Genomic DNA, 20,814 nt, shown 5'->3' on the forward strand with positions numbered 1-20,814 from the left:
TGGATTTTCAAGTCAAGTTTATTTGATGTCATATTTCAATAGTTTGTATTTTTACTTCAACATTGGATTAGCTTATGATAACACGTTTTGTTATAAAAAATAACCATGAAGAAGTTTAATTGATTTTTTTTTTTACCCCATTGTGAGTGCTATTGCATCAGTTGATTTTCTTCAGTAATTTACTGTTTTATATAAAGACCTGTGTTAAAAATGAGAGACTTAGTACAGAAACCACCTGTTAGCTTTGTCACTGTCAGCTTTGGTACATACATTTCAACAGATTCTGCCTTGAAATGTCAAACCCTTCATTTGTAAGCAAGCGGAACGTATGAGCAAGAGGTAACCCTAACAAATCTACATGTCTACCCTTTGCGCAACCCAAACCTCCACACTCCTCTCAGCACACTGGAGTCACCACCTGCACCATAATGCGCACACAGTTCTTTGGAAGACCATTCCTAAGTGCTTTTAATCGGCACACAAGGATCACTTCTTCTCTTCTTCCAGATAACCCCTGGCTTTCAGCACAAAAGTCTGACAATGCCAACAGCTTCTTTATTTGCTGGGATGCTCTGGTGAAGTTTAAGAGTGAAGGACCTAATGTTCCACAGGAAGTGATTTGAGGGTAAAGGTGGGCTGGGAACCAGCTCCTGAACCCAAGTGACATTTCTTAATGTGTTTCTGGAGTTGTTTGTCATGGGAAGAATAGCAGCAAAAACTACAGCCAAATGCTTCACAAGTGTGATGTCAGTGCATCTGAAGGTCCAAGCTCTTCTTCTGAATGCTGTAATAAATTAAAAACGTATCAGTCATTAGTACCACCAGTAGCAGTGAGCACTGCACAAATGCAGGCAGTCAGTCTCTAGCTGGAGCATTCACAAATCCAAAGCGGCCATACAGTAGGTCAGGGGATGAGTCACCCCTAGCAAGATCTCATAGCTCTGTCCAGTGGCAGAGCTAGTCCAGAACACAGCTCTCCTGACTCACACCTCAATGATTTCACTTACAGCTAGCTGTGTCCCCAAATGAGGGTTCCTAGTCCTAAAATACCTCTCATTTTACACAAGCAAGAGGACACCTTTCACCTTTTTTTTTTCCTACCACTGGAGCAAGTTAGTGCCATGTTTTCAGCAGTATTTCTGGTTTAGTGTCAGTTGTGCACCTGTGAATATATCTGTTCTTTGAAAATAAAACCTCTGTATAGATAATAAGAATCCAAACTCCTACAAGCACAAGTGTCCCCATTTACTTTTCAGTCTTAATAGGACTTACATGCATTTACATCCTTAGATTACAATTACACCAGCGGTGCACACTTTTGTGTGTGCATCTGCATATAATTCCAGCTCAACATAGGGAAAACTGCAAACCAGTCTGAATATACTGCTAAGTTTTGACCCTGTATTTGTAATTTCATACTACCTATTTTGCGTTATGACAGGGGGACATACCTCAAAACCAAGAACTTAATCATTTAACACAAATACTGTCAAGGATTATTTCTATGTTAAAATGTGAGGTCTGGTACATACTTAATATGGGTCTAAATCTTCCCCTGAGACACTGGAATCATCATCTGATCCTAATCAAAACCTCCGTTCCAAGTCACTAAGGCAGATATTCACATCTTTTCTTTTGCGTAGCTCTAAGCTCTTGATAAGACAAAAGCCTTTGTAACTATTGTAATAAGTTACATAAACATTTTAAGTCTTGAGTTCACTATACACAAAACCCCCCAAATATATATACACACATATCAATATACACAGAAATGCACTTTAAAATTAAATTTCACTGTAATCCTGAAATTTGATGAGCAGTTGCCACTGCAGATTTCACTGTATTGTTTTCCATTCAATGTATCTGGTAAACTCAAAGCACAAAGAATTTTAACAGGTGAGAGCTTGAATAATGAAACTGTTTTCTAACTGATTAGCAGTAAACTACATTTATTCACAAACTAAATCAGAATACTCAAAAAGTTTAGAGATGACACTTTTCTGTATATTTCATCACTGCAGTTATGCCATCCTTAGTATTGCTTATACTCAGATCTTCATGTGATTTCTACCCTTTACATTTCATTTTTGAGTACAGCCCCCTGAAACAGCCTATAGGTTCTGTGTGGGTGTAAAGTATATGCTTAGGAACCGGAAAAGGGTTGGGTTTCTTAAGGCTTTTCTCCCCCTCTTTTTTTTTTCCCCTCCTTTTGTAGTCCTACATTTTGTTGTATTTTTTATACAATTTCAGAAATAGAGAGCATTATGTTCTAGTGTGCTTAACATTCGTAAGACTATTGCAGACCTGAAATAGATCACTTAAGGAAAAAACACCTTAACTGTATTTACCCAACTCAGGCAAACTGAGTGGCCATTTCAAACATCCAAACTATTTAGCTCTGGAACACTATGCAGGCATTTGCAGTTACCACTACGCAGACAAGAACTAAATACTTTGTAAGTGGAGATTTTACATACAAGAGAAGGGTACTTTCAGACAGTGTTATCACTTAGTCTTACAGACATTGGTTCAAACATTCACCTCCTGATCTCAAAAAAACCTTATTATGTAATGAGAGTCAAACTCATTAAAGAAAAATTCTATTAACTGCAAAGGGAACTATTTCCTCAACAAAAGTTAAGCTTGCAAGTGTTTACATCATGATGGCTAATGTGCATCTAACAGGGCAAAGTAGGCACGTTGTTAATTTGAAAGCAAGAAAATCTTTGATGCCTGTAAGTAGGACTGACTTAATACAAATAAAGGAAAAAGTATATACTTCAAAGTAATACTGCAGAAAGAGACAAAATACTGTGACAGGTATAACATAATGGTGTATTAAAACCCAGATATTTAGTAGTACAGGACTTAATGACAGTCCCCTGTCGTGCTCAGCTGTATCCTATAAACCAAAGCTTTCTGATAGGACAGGAAACTGGATTTCTTGTGCCTACTACAGTAATGCATAAAGAGTAACAGGTGGAGTTCACCACTACCATTTCCTTCAAATTTCTTGGTGAAGAATGAATTTATTGTAAGCTCAAGGTATCTTATCATATTTGATGAATGCAAGTCCAGATTTTAATTCTGGTATCAAAAGACTCTGGAAAAGGAGCACTAGTTTTGTAATCAGAATTACCTTTGTTCCGACAGATAAAGAAACTGAGTAAATTAAGCTTTCTCCCACATAAGTAACAAACCAAAATTAATCAAGCTGTCACTCCATCAACCACCACATACCTGAAGTGACTTGAGGACACGAGCTTACCTTAGTTTATACCTTTCGAGTTAAAAAAACGAAAGCAAACAGTACATCATTTACTGTACAGTTTAAACACACAAGAATTTAACATTTAAACAGTGTCTAAGGCTGCTAAGTACATGCTTTCAACGTGTACTTTGGCTTTACTAAGACTAGCTAATGCTCCCACTCATCACATGACACACACTGCCAACACTGCAAAATGAAATGTGTTAGCGCTGTCAGAAATGTGATCATTTCCTCAATCGGTGGGGGTGGGAGGGTGGAATCAAAACAGTACATGCAAAGCTGCAGGCAAAATCAGTGTGAAAAAGCAGCATGGTACACCTAACAGCAAATTAAGTTCATTCACTAACTGTATGTCTTTTTTTTTTTTCTTTTTTTTATACAAGTCACTACCATTTGTCCCAATGCCCCTTCACACACAGGCACAATCACCTTCTTCTACCAGGTATTTTGGTATTTATCACATTAGTGTTCCATATGTCTTCCAGCACAGTCTATGCAGTAGTTATATAGAGAAAGAGTTGTAAAGAGGGGACAGAAAACAATCTCCTTAAATGAAAAAACCTTCATAGAGCCTAGCTCCAAACAAGAATATATCTAAACGCTTGACTTTGGCAGGAGTGCATACCTTGAAGTGTGGGGTTTTGTTGTTTTTTTTTTTTTAAACAAAAACAACACAACAGATTTACAGAATTTGTCCAACACCATCCAACACCACAACTATTTACACTTACCGACTATATGAACAGAGTCAACATTTGTAGGTCCTCTCACTAGTGCATGTTCAGAAATGTCGCTGCAGAGAGCTTACATCAATGGAGGTGTAAGAGCAGATCTCACATTTGAACGGCTTCTCACCTACCAGCAAATGGAAAGCAAATATGAAGGACCTAGTTCTACAGGAACAAAAAGCGTGTGTGTGAAATTCAAAAGTATCAGTGGATTAGCATTTACAGAACATCCTCAAAGCCACACCTCACCTTTCACACGATCTTGTTGCTAATGAACCACGATCTTAGATAATGGCCTAGGCAGTTAAAGGTTATAGCCTGTTTTACTAGTAGGAGACCTAGTGCATCTAAATTTGGCTTCTACCCTAAGTCTATCAAGAAAAACCAGCCAGAAGCATTTCCAAATTTAGTTTTGATCTTTTTTTCTGAATCAAAGTTCAGAGGGCAAGCTTTTTAATTGGTGACACAGAGTATGCTAAAACAAGCAAAAAAATCCCCCAGAAAGGGAAAATGTAGCATAACAGGAAATTTTCAAGAAGCAATAGGATATGACATTAAGGGTAAGTAATTTTAATTTAATAAAGAAAACACACAAAGAGTTTTCTGTAAAGACAGTAAGGACAACATTTAGGTCACAAGTAGAAAGGAAAACAATGACTTCAATAACAAAAACATTGAGAGGTACATTCTTAAAGGACTAGCCTCCCCCTTCATCTACATTCCCACTAACAGTTTCTAATTTACAGTATTTATCTTCATACCTCTCTGATGTATGAAAATTCTGAAATACTAGCCTTACAGTAGAAAACCTGAAACGAACCCGACCAGAAAGAAACCACGGACTGAAAAAAAGAAAAAATAAAGCAAAAGAATCACAAAATAGTCAAGATTGAATGGCACCTCTGGAGGTCATTTGGTCCAACTCCCAAACAGGCAAACTTATTTTCATTTTTCCAGCCAAAAGTAAAAACACAAACCAAACAAGTATATTTAAGTTAAAAACCAATGAAAAATTAACTTATTTTAAGAATCTAAGCCCTAACACCAACCCTGGTATAGCAGTAATTCTCCTCAAGACAGCACTTCACACCAATGTTATTACAAGTAACTCTCCAGCTCCAGTTTTATTACTGGTATTTTTAGAGAATTAATGCAGGGGATATCACATTGCATGACCATTGCATAGTCAGCATGATGTGGAAATCAAAGCATTTTTTATGTTTACTCCCAGTTGTCAATGGGAAGCAAACAGGAAGAGGCTGATGACATTTTCAGGAGCAGCTGTCTTGATATCTAGAAAACAAATTACATTTTCATAGGTAATAAGCAGCTTCCTAAAACTCATTAAGTGTTCGCTTGTAGGTCACATAGCAAGTCGGCAGCAGAACAAGGAGCAGGAGAGAATTCCAGATTTGCAATCCTTCTTCTAGACAGTGACTGAAAATATCTTCAGTTTTTGCAAAAGTTTTTATTCTGCATTGTTTTGGTCACCTGCCTACAATACACACCTGAATATCATTAACAGTTCCTGGCCTCACTGCCTAGTCAGTCTACTAGGAGAAGTCGGTTATCTCTTCTTTGGCTATCACTCTCCTTTCCCTGTACTTTTTGAAGCTCTGTCAATTGCCTTCTACATAAGCTAAGAATATTTAATAAAGCAAACATCTGTCTTTAAAGACATGGCATACTTGCTACCACAGAGATTGAGAGCCATCTGTCCCAGTAGCATAAGATGTCTATCAGCCTCCTTCACACCTATGTTTCCTGCCAGACATCTGCCACCATGTGTGATGCCATGGCTCCAACGCTGCAGGATGAAGCACCACCCATGTCACTCCAGTGTCAGAGCACCACACTCCTGCCAAGCCAGTGCAAGGTATTTAATTTCAACTTGATGAAAAGTTAATTTTGCCAGTGTGGACAAAGGTGGAAATTCCCTATTCACTAAGCTGCCAGGTCCTACAGGACAACTTCTCCACATGCCGATTTATTTAAATATTGTCAAAAGCATCTAATTGGCTCCCCACTGTCCTGTCCTCCCACTCACTGCACGCATCAAGTAGCAGGTTTCAGAAGGCCATTAACACAACATAGCACGTTCCCATCCTAGTTGTTCAGTTAAACTTATTTTCTAATCCTGCAAAACACTCAGTTTAGAAGAAAGTAGAAAGGCTTCACTTTTTAAATACCAACAAGATGGAGCAGATCCAACAGTCCAAGCAGACAGTGCTACAAAGTACATTCTTCTGCATAGATCAGAAATTCTAATGCCTTTTTTGTGCCTTATTTTGGCAGAACGAGGGACTTAACAGAACCATGGCAACACAAAGTCTATGTAAACAAATCACTTGATGAACACAGAAAGAGCCCCAGAGCATCGGTCACAGAGAGGCTGGGCCTTTGATAGAGGTTCAGCATGAAGCTTCAAAACAGAAAACTGAAGCAGGAAGCTTTCCAGAAAAAGAAAGGGAATACAGCCAAGGTAGATAAACAACAATCCATTATACTAAAAATCCTGAAATATGCCAACACGTGCAAGTTGATTAAGAAAGTTTTGAGAAGACATTCCTATTCTTTCTTGGCCGTGGAGTACCAGTACAGAAAAACCCTAAATTTATGAACTGATTGAAGTCCACATCCCCCTGAACTAGCAAACACATCCTTTACAGTTAACAAGTCAGGGACATAAGCTGTCCTTGCCTTTGCAGTATCTACATCTTTACATAGGTGTATTCTGAATATAAATCCTAAACAAGGATCAAACACAACCTTAAAGATCAATATCTGTAAACTACAATAAAAAACATTTCCATTACAGATTTGCCTGTTTTGTTACATCAGGATCACAATGTTTGTGTTTTGTATATTCAGCGTAAGAGGAAGACCAACCAATAGGTAAAAAGATCCCTTTTCTCTAGAAATCCTTTTCATGTCACAAAGGCATCACTCCTACACAGCATTCAATATTCAACTGTACCATACTTTTTTTTTTTCCCTCTCCCCAAGCAGTTTAGCTAAGTGGTAACATAAAGACGACATACATGTATAATCCACCTGTATGCATTTGCCCCTTCTGTATCAGAGAGGCTTTGAGCTTTGTCTCATACTCATGGTGCTGGCAGTGGAAAAGCTTTGATGCCAGCACATGTTCCCATGTCCTTCTGCAAAGCTAACAATACAAACACTTCCTGTCAGAAAGGAAACTAACCTTGTCACAGCTGGAAAATCATCAGCTATTCTTCCTGTGTAAATGGTCCAAAGGGATGACATTTCTCAATTACTGTGTTAGTTCAGGCTTTTAATGCCTTTTATCATGAGCGTTTAAGGCTATCAGTCAGGAAAGACAGATATCGCTGCGGGAGAGATGAGAGCACAAAGATTCCTATCAGACCTGTCTATAATCAAATACTTCAGTTATTTTACTATCTTTCAATTATTTATTTATATTCCCAGAATTATATATACTTTGCTGTGTTAAAGTAATTTACTACCAGCCAATACTGCATAATGCAAATGGTCATATAGGATTGTTTATTTTGATGTTTGAATGGTCCACGTAAGTTTTCTAGAAATTTTTTTGTCTGGACAGAAAAGACAGATTCCACCTGCTACTCCTTCAGGCCTGTAAGTGGATTTTATTTAAAAGGGAAAATAATGTGTATGAGAATTATATGTGCACTTATATACAAAGAGAGGATTCCTAGGAAACAAAATCATAAAACATTTGAAAAAGGCTTATACAGATCACAGATCTGCTGTTCCAGATTCTTCAATTTTTCCAGATTCTTCCCTGCCCCATGCTGAGAATACCTCAAAACCATGTAACTCTGTCTCAAGCACTTAAAAGTTCCTCAAAACTCAGCAACAAGAGAGGAAGCACTGGCTGTTCAAAAATTCAAACACAAGTTTATAATGCTGTGAAGTCACATCTTCAACACACAGTAATTTCAAAGGGAGAAATAAAAGCATAGAAGTTGTTTAAAATCCTTGTCCTGTGGAAGTCAGCTACAGCAGGTTTAAAAGATGCTTACATCTCTATCCAGATTATTGATCAGCACTCAGCAAAAGGATACGTCTTTTCAAATCTTACCTGTAAATAATTAATTACTAAGTAAATACTATTTCCAAATACATGCACTACATTCACGTTAGATGTAATAAACAGGATTACTCACTCTTTAAACATTCTAACAAAAACATGCCTACGTTCATGGTACATTTGTGAAGGTAATTAAAGTCCTGCTATTTTGAAAACAAAGTATTTTAGAAAACAATGAATAGTTTATATTATACTTAAGACTTCTACTGGTAGAAGTATTCCAGGTAATTCTAAATTAAGAGTGAATCATGATCTCAAAGGTCTTTTCCAGCCTAAATGACTCTATGATTCTATACAGCTGTTATATTTTGCAACAGTATTCAAAACAAGACAGATGCAAAAGGAGAATTACTCCTCAGTTATTTGTGTGGATTAACACTTTCTTGCACCAGAGAAATAAAGCTGACACTGCTCAAAGAGTAAAATCCCTTAACTTGCATGAGGAAGCTTAAATACACAGGGGAGATGTTGAAGCGTTTGATGCATAGAAGGTGTGAAAGCTAAACCAGTGATCTTAGTAGAACCAAGGGGCTATACAGAAAAATCTGGAATTTAGACAGTGAGCTTCAAGATGAAAGCCAACTCTAAAAGGCAAGCTGCGCCACTCTGAATAACAATTTGTAATAACTTTTCCCCTCTTCCCTAAACATTTATGATCTTTCAAGAGGAAAAACCATCACACAAAAGAATTGTTTAAGATCTAGATTCTGAACTCCTACAGGACAGAGAGAAATTTAGAGCTATGAAGCAGGGACCAAAAATGCAGTGGCTAATTTCTGTAATATCTTTTTGAATCCAACACAACAGTAGTTCAAAGGTATAACATGCCAATTCACAGACTAGGAAAATGTTTTGTTACCATTTCTACTCATTGAAATCAGAAATAAAACTGTATTTTTTATGCATTTAAACAACACTTTTTCACAATGACATAACAGAACAACCTTCTTTTGTTGAGAGATTACTTTGTAGAAAAGTAGAGCTATTTGGATTTTCTAGCTATTTTAATTACTCCTTAAGAAAAGTGTAGGCATAGCTGCCTATTTCCCACATACTTAATAGCTTTAAACGCAGATTCCAGAATTTTCATAATGTTGCTGGCAGTGCCTACCTTATGTAGTGTATGTGGTGCAAACTCTCACCAAATACTGATGTGCCCTTTTTTCTTTAATAAGAAAGAATACTGCGTTACTAAGACAGTTGGTTCAATCTTCTAAGGTTAAGAAGCAAAAGAAAGTCCAAAGCAACCTGGAATTCTAATACGGATGACTTAACCTTTCATCCTTCAAATATAAATAAGGTGTATTTGAGACAGTGTGAAATTCTGACCCATTAAGACCAAAGGGTCTCCAGTAGTCTTGATCAAGTTTTAGGCTTCATAAAGGTCCCACATGCATTACAACATGATTTTAATGAAAAAGTCAGGCAAGGTCATCAACAAATCAGTCTTGTTAGGTGTCAGTTTCCTTCTTCCCAGTTAGCTTCTGAACACTGATTATAGGCAGCTGATACAGATGCCACTATGATTCTCCCAGATTCTCCCTTCTTTGCATACCTATTGGGTAGGACTCAGCAACTGAAAAGGTTAGACTGCCCTCTCTCTGTGGCTTCTTGCTAACTACTTGATCTGTAACTTAAACAGAACTATGGTCACTCACACACATTCAAGAAATTTACAATGGTAGGTATTAATCAGCATTTCCCAATACAGTCATCAAAAAAACCTATACTCCATATCAGCAATACAGTACACCTCCATAAAGTTTTAGACTATAAAACTGTGCTTTGTTGCTGAAATAAGACAATAAAATCTGGTTATATTGTTTAGTATGATTAGTACTCCCTCTGAATTGAGGCCTTCGGCTCACATGCACTGTTAGAAGAATGCACAAGCCATACTTGTACATGAACACATGAATCATATGTGATTTAAAAGCATCACTACATTTAGTGTATTCTCAGGTTTATGTTCTGATGGGAGAAAAATGGCTATGAGAGCATTATTTTCAATTGCAATGTTACAATAATTTAACTTGAAATATAGAAAAGAAATATTTGAAAAATGTTAAACAAGACTTAGGTGACATTAACTAATAATGTCCTGGGGTGTGGTTGTTTGGCTATTTTATCCTTTAAAATATACATACACCTAATGCCGCAGTCATAAACATCTTAAACCTTTAGATATAACTGCCTTCTTTATAAACTTGCAACAAATTTTACTAAACAAGTTCTACTGCCTAATACTGAAAAGAATTTAGACTTCCAATTCATACATTCCAGCTATCCTTACAGCAAATAAATTAGGTAGACGTCATCATTTTAAATGCTTAACATCAGTAGGTAACCTACACTGAGGATTATAGGCCAAGAGGAACATTGAAAAGGCATTTGAAAAGTAAAAGCCAGTGTGATGTTGTTCATTTGCTGCCCTCTTCTGGGGAAAAACAAAACCAAAAAAGCACCACAAGATGGCCAGGAAAATAGCTGTTCCCTGCATAGTTACCTACACTCCCCTGACAATTCAGCCTTATCACAGCAGATGTTTTCCAGTGTAAAGGCATTTTTAAAAGTGTTTAATGTTAAAGTATCAATAGACTCTAAAATATATTTCCCAAATGAGTCTGTTAATCTAGGCTAATGAGAGATAATTCCAGGAACAAGAGAAAATGAGGCTACTTGCTCTGGCATTCTAGAGTTCTGCCTAACAGCACAAACTGCGCGCTCAGAGTCACAGTCAGCACAGCAGCATTATCTTTATGCCATCCTACCATCAGCTATTCAGCCTAAGCTGCAGGACACAGCACTGAACTGGCTGCGATTTGCAGCAGTCTGTTCTGCCACAGGGTCAGGGCCTTCAGTGAAAAGTAGTAAGAGACAGCCAAGGCTTGTATTGTACAACATTGTAATTGTACAATAGCTAATTGCTATTGTAATTAGTTTGCCCTTCAAAGAGGCTGTAAGAAAGGAACAGTATTAACACAAAGTTTGTTTTGCTGTACAGCTAGCACAGCAAAACTCAAGTCAGAACTAGGTATGAAAAGTTCAATTCTTAAAGTTGGCAGCAATCACATGCATCGTTCAGGGAGAGCTCCAGAGACCCAGTCTGTAAATGCTGCTTCTTACTTCAGAAACAGAGAGGTAATGTTTTCATCTGATAATCACACATTTCATATACAACCTCAGACTAAATTTGCATTGCCATACTCCACTGGTTCAGACATTAAATCATGATATCATTACAAGAGTTAAGTGCTTAACCTTATGTTTCTCCAACTTCTTTAAAGCTGAGACAAGTTATTTCAAAATATCTCACTATGAACATGGATGCAGCTTGTCTACCTACTTTGTGTATTTGTAATGACTTAACTGCGCTTTGAGTATGACAAGGCTTGCTATTTACTTTAAAAAAAAAACACCCACGTAAAAAAACCCCAACAATGCCTATGTGAAAGATAACATCACCACCACGTTGGTCCATTCCCTACCTACTAGCAAAGCTGCTAGTTCACTACAAGTAACCAGGCCTTTAACTATCCAACCCCAAATTTCTTTCTTTCTATTACACCAATTTCAACAAGCTACTAAACCATGTATTTATTTCTTTCCATGTGAGCAATAGCAACATCAAACCAGGAAATCTAGATCTAGTACAGACAATTATCAGTCCTAGAAAACAGCGAGATAAACCATTTAGGGAAAAAACTCTGACAGTTTACAGTTGTGTGTTATAGTTAATTAATTAATTCAAAAGCCAGGAAGTTCTTTAGTTAAACTGAAGGTGCCCATTGTGAAAATTTTCTAATAATGTAACATACAGATGTATGGCCATAAACAACAACAACAAAAAATCCCCAAAACCAAACTCACATAGTTAGAAGAAACCTAGAGAAACAAAACGTACACTAACTTCTCTACCTAAATTCCAGAAAAGCTATCAGAATATTGTGTGATGTCAGCTCACAGACTAGTGGCTACCAGAGATTACCATCTTCTCTATCAAAGAAAAAAAAAAGATCTTTTCTGAATAACAGGAAAGCATCAAATGCCTTCTCAAGTTCTCTTTGGAAAAGAGGATATACCCGAGGTCAGACAAAGTCTTAGTGTTAACTCTTAAAACTGCAGATAAGTGGAATTTTGCATTAACTGATAAAATTGGTGCTTCTATAAATGTCCCTCTTAGAAATGCAGCCATGGCTGCAAAAGAAGCTGTACATCGTCACAGTTTTTTGTATTTAGTTTACACACAGAATTCCAAGGAGTCTCACAGCACACCTCTTGGCTCTTCAAAGAGCACATCTCAGTGACTCCCCTTTGTTATTGCTTATAACAAAATGTACGAGAAAAATCTTTAGAAGCACCTTTTGATCAGCACCTGTTTACTTTATGCAATAGACCAGTACTATCGCAAACCAATTAGAAGACAGCTATGTGAATAAGGTACCTTATTTTTATTTAGACTATCTGTGGGTAACTATCTTATTAAAATAAATGTGCCACATTATCAATTGTTCTGCAGTGAAGGTCTACAGAAGTACTTGAAGCGTAACAAAGAAAATGGCAAGCTTTGCTATAACACAGGTCACACCTGCTGTAGGTACCACATGTAAATTAACTTGAATCCTTCTATTTGCTTTTATGTTGGAGCACAAAGGATTATCTTCAGCCTGCTTTCTTCTCTTCCTCTTTCATTTGTTTTTTTTTTTTGGTTGGTTTGTTTTGTTTGTTTTCTGATGGATTTGTTTGATGTCTGTTCATCTGACATCTGGTTTTGAATATTTGATCTCAAAATGAAGACAGAAGGGCTGCAGAAGTTTTGTGACTTTCCATATGCTCTTTCAACTCTTCCCTGGATTGCCAATTAAGAAATGTTAAGTAAACTAATTAAAAAAGAAATCCAAAATACAGTATCAACCAATATTTTACATTGCCATCAATGACTGAAAGACTCTAGAATCTGAGTTAAGACACTTTCAGGTAAAAGTTGTAGAAGGACTTTTGAAATAGTGTAACCCTCATAAATCAGTCCACCAACAGAGGAAAAAAAAACCCTTGCTGATTGTTCTGTGTTATGTTTGTGAAACACACACAAAGGGAAAAAAAACAGCTTCTCAAAAAAGCTAGATAAGCCATTTGTTTGTGTTGGGTTTTTTTGTTTGTTTTGTGTTGGTTGTTTTTTCAACTGTAGGGCAGAATTTGATCCAAGTTGTTACATATAGGTAATGCTGAAGAAAAGAACTGCTCTATTTGACTTCTGCATGTATTGTAAACACAAGCAGGCAGGCAGACTACTTACAGCAATGTTTAACTGCCAGTCATACACCCCCTAGAAGTACAGATTATCATTCTTGGATCCACACTTTCACTATAAAATTGCCACAGTGCTGCTCAGCACAAAGAAAGAGAAAACCAAAATTTGATAAATACAAATTATAATGATAAAAATGACAGCGTTTGGAAAGTCACTACTGTGTTTCTCACACTTGCCACCACAATAGCTAACCCTGTTGGTTTGGATTTTTTGAAGTGACAAAGCAGGAAGGAAAATGATTTTCAGGTATCTCATTTGACCTGAATCCATTGGGTTTACCAGATTACAATGTATTTATCATACAAAAGCTTTTTCTAACAATACACATTTTAAATAGTTGTCTAAGTTTCCTCAGCTAAACTTCCAATGATCATTACACAGAACAAGCAACTTATTTACATAACATAGTTATCATCTTGCAAGGAATTGATTTATTTTTATTGTCAGGAATAACCAAATATTAAGTTTCCTTTCTTGTAGTGTTGTTAAACTAGCATAAAATTCTAATTACATTAAGACTAATATCAAGATCAGTGAAATGCCAGCCATTTCCAACCTCAAAATATAAGCTGTATAACACAGTGCTGCATACACATTTAAAAATATAACATATTTTTTTCCCTTATCTTACAAAATAAATAAATAAGCCTGTTAGATGATTGAGAACATAGCCAGAATTTGTCTCAGAGTATAGTGGAATACTTTCATCCATAGAAAATATAATTTGGCACAGAATCACTTAATTTGACTCAATATTTTTGGTCCTGACAGTTTGCGTATTACCGCTTTTGTATGAGTTAATTATTTTAGCAACCAAGTATGAATGAATCTCAACTCTCTCCCCAAAGCCTACAAATGAGAAAAAAACCCTGATGTTATTTGTTATACATGAATCACTCTCAAAATAGTTGCACCAACTCTGAAGGTGACTTGTAAAATCCATCAACTTAAGCAGCATGTATCAAATGTTCCCCACAAGAACTTTGTAATATAGGACACTTCAGCCCACTGCTGTTTACAGGAAGAAAAAAAAAATAATTTTTTTTTTTCCTCACCCAGTGTCATGCAGCCTTATTTATTAAATTGCCAATTCCTTTTAATGTGATGGCACAGCAAGCACCAGATTACAAATGCTGCTGGATTATGGAGCTTGTAGTGACTGGGGGAGAAGGGAGGACAAATTGCCGATTTTATGACAAAATTAAAAAAATTTTTTTTTAAATATTTTTGAGATGGTATATTCAAGACAGCATAATGAATAAACACTTCTGTGACCCTCCATTCAGTGTACACCAGCTTCTCCAGTTGTGGTTCAGTGGTCAATACATGACCACCACGCAATGTGTGTTAGGATGTCATAATGGAGCTGAAGCAAGTAACACTGAAGGGTCTAGATGTCACAGGACCTAAGGAAGAAATAGGTGAACTTTTATCTAGTAATGTACTGCACAATCTCACAGCCTAGTAACTAAGAGCATACAGTACATACTGCTAAAGATAATGGCATTTTTAAAAACATATTTTAGTATGTTAAGGTAGACTGCCAGCGTATCTCCCACAACACATAATAAATCCTATACTAAAACACAAACAAAAGCTCAGCTCACTAAGGTTGAAGACAAGAAATAAAAATCAGGAATTTCCACAATTAAAGTTGCCTTGGTAACCTTAATTTAATTGGGGTTTTTTGTGTATATACTCTTAACAATAAACCAAGGCTAATGAAGCACTACCCATTCCACACACTGAATTTTGGAAGGATTGGGGGTGGGTGGATGGTTGGATTTCTATACAGTCAAGTCAGGCAATTGAAGATTTTACAAGTGTACCCCACTCACACATAGGAGTGTTTGACTTTGCAACCTTTTTGCGAGTTTTCTTGAACTTTTTGTGGGTTTTTAAAAACATTTAACAAGTTACAGGCTTTATTTTTTGAAACAAAGTACCTTAGAAGTTAAAACAAATTCCAGATCTCACAACGAGGAATTAAATTTAGGTTGACTGGCATTGCTGAAACCCTTAGATATACCAGAAACCTCTGACACTTGAACTAACTGCAGTTTGAATGACAGCAACAGTAAGTAGAAGTGATTGTGTACCCTGTTATTTTAATGCTCATTAGCAAGCCTGAGACTAAGTCCACCTCAAGCCACCCTCTTGCTAAGGTTATTTTCATTCTCTGAGATACCCAACTATGTCATTCTCTGCCTACTACGCCCTGTCCCAGTAGCAGTTTTCCTAGCATGTCAAAATTCTGCTTGAGTTCCTGTTCTCATCTCATCATGACCTCTAGCAACTTCTCACAAGTTTTCCAGCCCCACTGGTCTTTAGCATCCAAATTTTTTTATACACTCTCTATGAAAGAATTAAAAACCTTTGCAGCCAGGTACCAAAGAGGGCTGTCAAGTTTTCTTAGTTCCTGTCCCTGTCTCCCTAAAACAGTCTTTCACAATTAGCTTCCTGCAGTAAAGGTATCTGCGCTGCATTTTTCAGAGGCAGTGAAGAGGCCAAATTTTGAAAGACTTTTGCATCAGGAGTGTGCCTTTCATCTATTCTAACGGAAGATATAATTTGAAAAATGCTTACATCTTTCCTGCAAGCCATGGACTATTAGGGCTTTACAAATAAAAGGTACCCACAGTCCTACTGGTTCCACTTGAAAACATTATGAACAGAAAGTTCTCCCCCCTACGCATTCTAGAAAATTAGTTTAATCCTTTTGGTTGGTCTGTTTTTAAAAGAAAATTATCAATTGGAGGCAAAGAACAACATGAGAAATTTCAGCCAACAGTTTGAACAAACAAAAAAGCAAGGCAGGAGAGCAGGTGAAAACAGTAATTTTTAGGCAAACACCACCCCTGGTAACAAAGCAGAGCATCTGGAGTAGTAAAAAAAATGCAGTACGGTTTTATAACACTAAATATGAAGTATGCAGTTAAAATACAGAAGAAATGTGAGAGATGCAGGCATATGTCCTGAAAACAAAAATTAAATTAATTAGAGGAAGGGAGTTTCTTTAACATAGAAGAACTGCTGCTAGGGATGTATAGCCTCTACAACTATTATAAAATATAAATTACAAAATCAAATTTTAAAGTGTAAAAATGCACAGGTCCCTCCAACTTTTGTTCATCCTGGAAGAGACAAAGCTGGACAGAATCCTTTGAAAGTTGCGTTAGGATTTAAGAAGCTTTGAGGTTAGCCCTAATTATTGCTCTTTTGATGGAACTAAAGGAAATAGATACCAATTTATAGGCTGCTATACATTTTCTCATCAGATACACCCTGCCTCAGTTAATGAGATTAAACAAAGTCAGAAATCAGGCATGCAGGGACAAGTTTTCCACATAGCTCTGTTCTAACCACAGCTCTAGGACTTTGTGGGTCAAGGTCTGAGGAACTGGAACTGCTAACAGCATGAACTGCAACATGCACACCTGGCATCATTAAATGTCCAAAAACAAGAGAAAGAAACCAAACTCCTGGTCAAAAAAAGACCTAAATTGCAGATTGAAACTGGCTGACTGTCATTCAAAGTATTACAATCCTGGTGTTACTCCAGTCACATTGACACAAAGCTAAAGTCAGAAAAGCTTCAGACATGAAGCATCCTTCACAGCTTTGACATTTTAAGTACAGTATTACACAGACACACACCACCACCCCCCAGGGTGAAGAGCCCAGTTTAACAACAAAACAAAAAAAAAAAATAATTGTGAGGTAATATAGTCTTCCTTGTATTAAGCAAGGATCTCTACCTACTGTAGATGGAAATAAAGCTCTCACCGAGTATACATGGAATAAGACTGATGAAGGAAGACAAAACTTGCTGCTACTAACTTGAAGAATTTCCTTTTAAAATAACACACAAGTGATTATCCAGCCAAGCAATTATCAATTGCCAAATAAGCCTACCAGAAACTCAACACAGAAAGTATCCAAAACCCAAGCATCTCATCACGTCCTGCATCCAGATGCCCTGCACTGAGCATCATTGTTGTCTTTTCTCCTCTACCTACTGAATAGCTGCCTAGCTGCAAGCTCAATACAGCTGTTACATCCCACCGCCACCCACTGGCCTTTGAAGATGGGGATCCTTACTTAGTACCTTCAAGAAAACTAATAAGAAGAACTCCCTAGCACTCTTTTCCCCTCTTCAAACCAGTTTCAATCTAGCTTAATGAATTTTAAAGCCTTCTTCCACCAATTAAAACGAATGTGCCTGTACATGCACTTGCATAGAGCAAACATTCAGCACCGAGAAATTCAAGTCCACTCTATAAAAGAGACAAGAGTAAAACATGTAATCAGAAATGCAGTACATGTTCATAGTATTTACAAAGCATTCGTTGCACTTTATAAACTAAGCAGTTTAAAAAAGTAAAAGAAAGAGACCTGTTGAAGGGAGGGAATGGGGAATAAAAATAAAATAACAAAAAATCCACCTACCTTTGGAAAAAACCTCTCTCATCTCACATTCAGTACAAGGATGCAGTCTGAAACTGTAACCGTGGTTTGTGCACCTTTGTAGACCTTCATCCATTCCTTAGCTGTAATAAAAACCTAAGTTTATTATAATAGGTTAAAAACAGATTAAATACATTAATTTAAAATAGAACACACATTTTTCCATATCAAACAACTATTAACATAAAAGTTCAGCTTAACTCCTATGTAGTTTTAAAGTGTTTTGTGCTTATTTAAGCAATATGAGGCTGAATTTGGCTGAGACACAGTATTTCAGAAGAAAGAACAATTATTTATTATGAAGACACAATTCAACCATATGGGCTCTGGCAGCAAAAACAAGGCTAGCTCAGCTTTAAGGATGCTCAATTTACTCTTCTTCCCCAGTGTCAAAACAGAAAAAAAAGAAACAGGGTAACAAGCAGTTCTCAAAATTTTCAAGCCACAATTTAAAATGAGTTAGCAAAACATATATTTCAAAAATATATGTTTGCAGTGGAGTTATTTCGATGTGAATTATGGAGCATATGAAAAATACTGAAGGAACAGATACTTAGGAAGCATGGAAATACCCAAGCTTCAAAGGATTGTTTTTAGTGGCAAGATACAATATACTTTGTCCGTTTTCTTCTAAACATCTGCTTACAGTCTAAATTTGGTTTGGAGAATGTACTGGTTGGAGGTTGTGGGTTTTGCATAGAGGATCACTGTTTAATGGGAAATGCAATCAAGATCACTAACCCCTTTTGGTAAAGGTTTTAATATTAAATCACTTAACTTTGTGGCAACTTCTGGACTCTAAGTTTTAAGATTCAAAGACCAAATATCATGACAGGTAGCACAATTAGTCTTTCAGGTCTTTTGACCCTTTATCCCTGATGCAGATGGTAAACTATCACCATACAGCCTCTACAAATATTGACAACTCTTAATTTAGACAAGTGAAGAACAAATAACATTGCCTAATCACCTTAAAGAATCTCTCAGCATGAAAAATTGATAACTTTGTCCTAAATAAGAAATTAAGAAGAAAATTCAGTATACTCCACTAAAGTATTTCAGCAATTTGTACATCTTTTTCTGCCAACCAGTTAGGCTTTCATGTATGTTAGAAGCTATTAACAAGTATACTGTAGCAAATACCGTTAGCAATTACAGCTAAACCTTGACGCCAAGTTAAACACACACTTGGTGACAAGAAAATACAATTAAAACTTACTTCACAAACTATCCCCACCGCAAGCAGGAAGGCTCCAATACTTATTGAATCAGCTTCGCAAGCCTAACAAATTGGCAGACAGTTCTTTGTAATGTTACAATAAAACTCCATTTAATGGAGCGAAACATCTGAAAAATACTAGCAAGCTTCTCACAATTTAATGTTTCTTCTCCACCTCAAAAATGTATAGAAATTAAATATTTTTAATGTTAAATAGATATTTAGAAAGGCTTCCTCTGCTCACGTTTATCACAAAAATGCAAACGATATTCAAAACAAACATAAAATATTTACAATTCTCTAATACTACCAATAGCTTAAAAAGTTGTAAGTATTTAACCTACTAAATTTTTCAACAGAAAGTTAAAATTAAGTAAGCTTTCTGCATATGTTAACACAACAGTAAGTGGTAAGTTATAATCTTCAAAATTCATTGCTCCCAAACATGAAGGAAAGGGAGATATTTTATTTTTTACACACGCACACACACACACCCCTCCAGAAGGAAATTACTCACTTAAGAGACAATTTATAATTTGTCAATACAAACCACTTCACCTTTCACTTAAGAAAACGTTGTTTGTATAAGCACCAATAAATCTTTTCACTGTTGTAGTCATGTCTGTTTTGAAGTACTGAATTTCAGCTTTCTACATGCCTTCCTTCCCAACCTCTTCGAGAAAAAGTTAGACCAGACTGCAGCCTTGTTGTTGGCTTACAGTCATGTACAATTAGGGGGAGACACTGCTCGTTGCTATGATCCAAGATACTCACTTTGCTTTTAGTTCTAAAGGGGGACGCCTTTTTTAGTTACTTTTCCACGCAAAAATTCTGCAGTAACTTTCTATGGAAATTCTCTCTTGCCCTTTCAAACAGTAAAACCTCAGAACCACCCATCCTATCCCAAAAACAAAGACTACTTCAAGATTAAGACTGCACAACACAATCTAATCTAAACTCTTCAAAACCTACAGGGCAACAGACACAATGCCCAGCCTGGCTACAATCACAGGAAGCCCTGCTATTCCACAATGTTTCTAACGTTGCCTGTTTTCTCACCTGACCACCCCCTCAAACTACAGAGCACTCCTATAAGCCATCATCTTATTTCACATAAATTACCTGGTTTTGGTAATTACCTGGCCCTATTGAGCAATCAGAACCAAACCAGTAGTTCAACCCAGACAGCAAGGATTTGCTCTATATTATTAGCAGTAGCAGCCATTGAAACCTTGGTAAAATCAATCACTGCAATCACCTGCAACACCTAATAGTGAAACAAAAATGACCAGACTACCTTTGCACATAAATCTTTCAAGATTCTACCTACAGACTTGAAGGTAAGCACTAAATGCATGGCTTTATTGGGCCAAAACACTTGCCATTAGTGACAGAAACATTTGTACATTTTTCCCTGCTTACTTACATAAATTACAATTGGTACAAAAGCAACTTTTGTAGTCAATACAAATGAGAACAGCATTAGAACACCGGAATTATGTGCTTTTGTGATTTAAGAGGCAGAGATCATGTCACTCTGCCAACATCCTCCATTTATAAATGGAGAGAATATTTAGCTATTAGTAGTGTCACAAAACTTAAAGAGATAACAAGCATTAACCTTGATAGAAGTACCTTTACAGTAATGTTACAAAGCCATTAAAAAGCTAATAATTTTGAGATTATTGGAATACGATGTCAACTACTCCTAGAAGTATT

General features: G+C 36.6%; 1 long non-coding RNA gene across 1 annotated transcript in view; it reads right to left on the minus strand.

The window, feature by feature from the left end:
- The window catches only part of LOC130146502 (uncharacterized), a 25,029-nt gene continuing 4,215 nt past the window's right edge, over positions 1–20,814 (minus strand). Inside the window, exons 3-5 of the long non-coding RNA XR_008820940.1 lie at positions 17,859–17,959; positions 4,003–4,126; positions 1–784 (exon numbers count right to left, since the gene is read on the minus strand). This is a non-coding gene — a long non-coding RNA (uncharacterized LOC130146502). The remainder of the gene's footprint in view (positions 785–4,002; positions 4,127–17,858; positions 17,960–20,814) is intronic.

This window comes from Falco biarmicus, chromosome 3 (assembly GCF_023638135.1).
Source record: "Falco biarmicus isolate bFalBia1 chromosome 3, bFalBia1.pri, whole genome shotgun sequence".
NCBI lineage: Eukaryota > Metazoa > Chordata > Aves > Falconiformes > Falconidae > Falco > Falco biarmicus.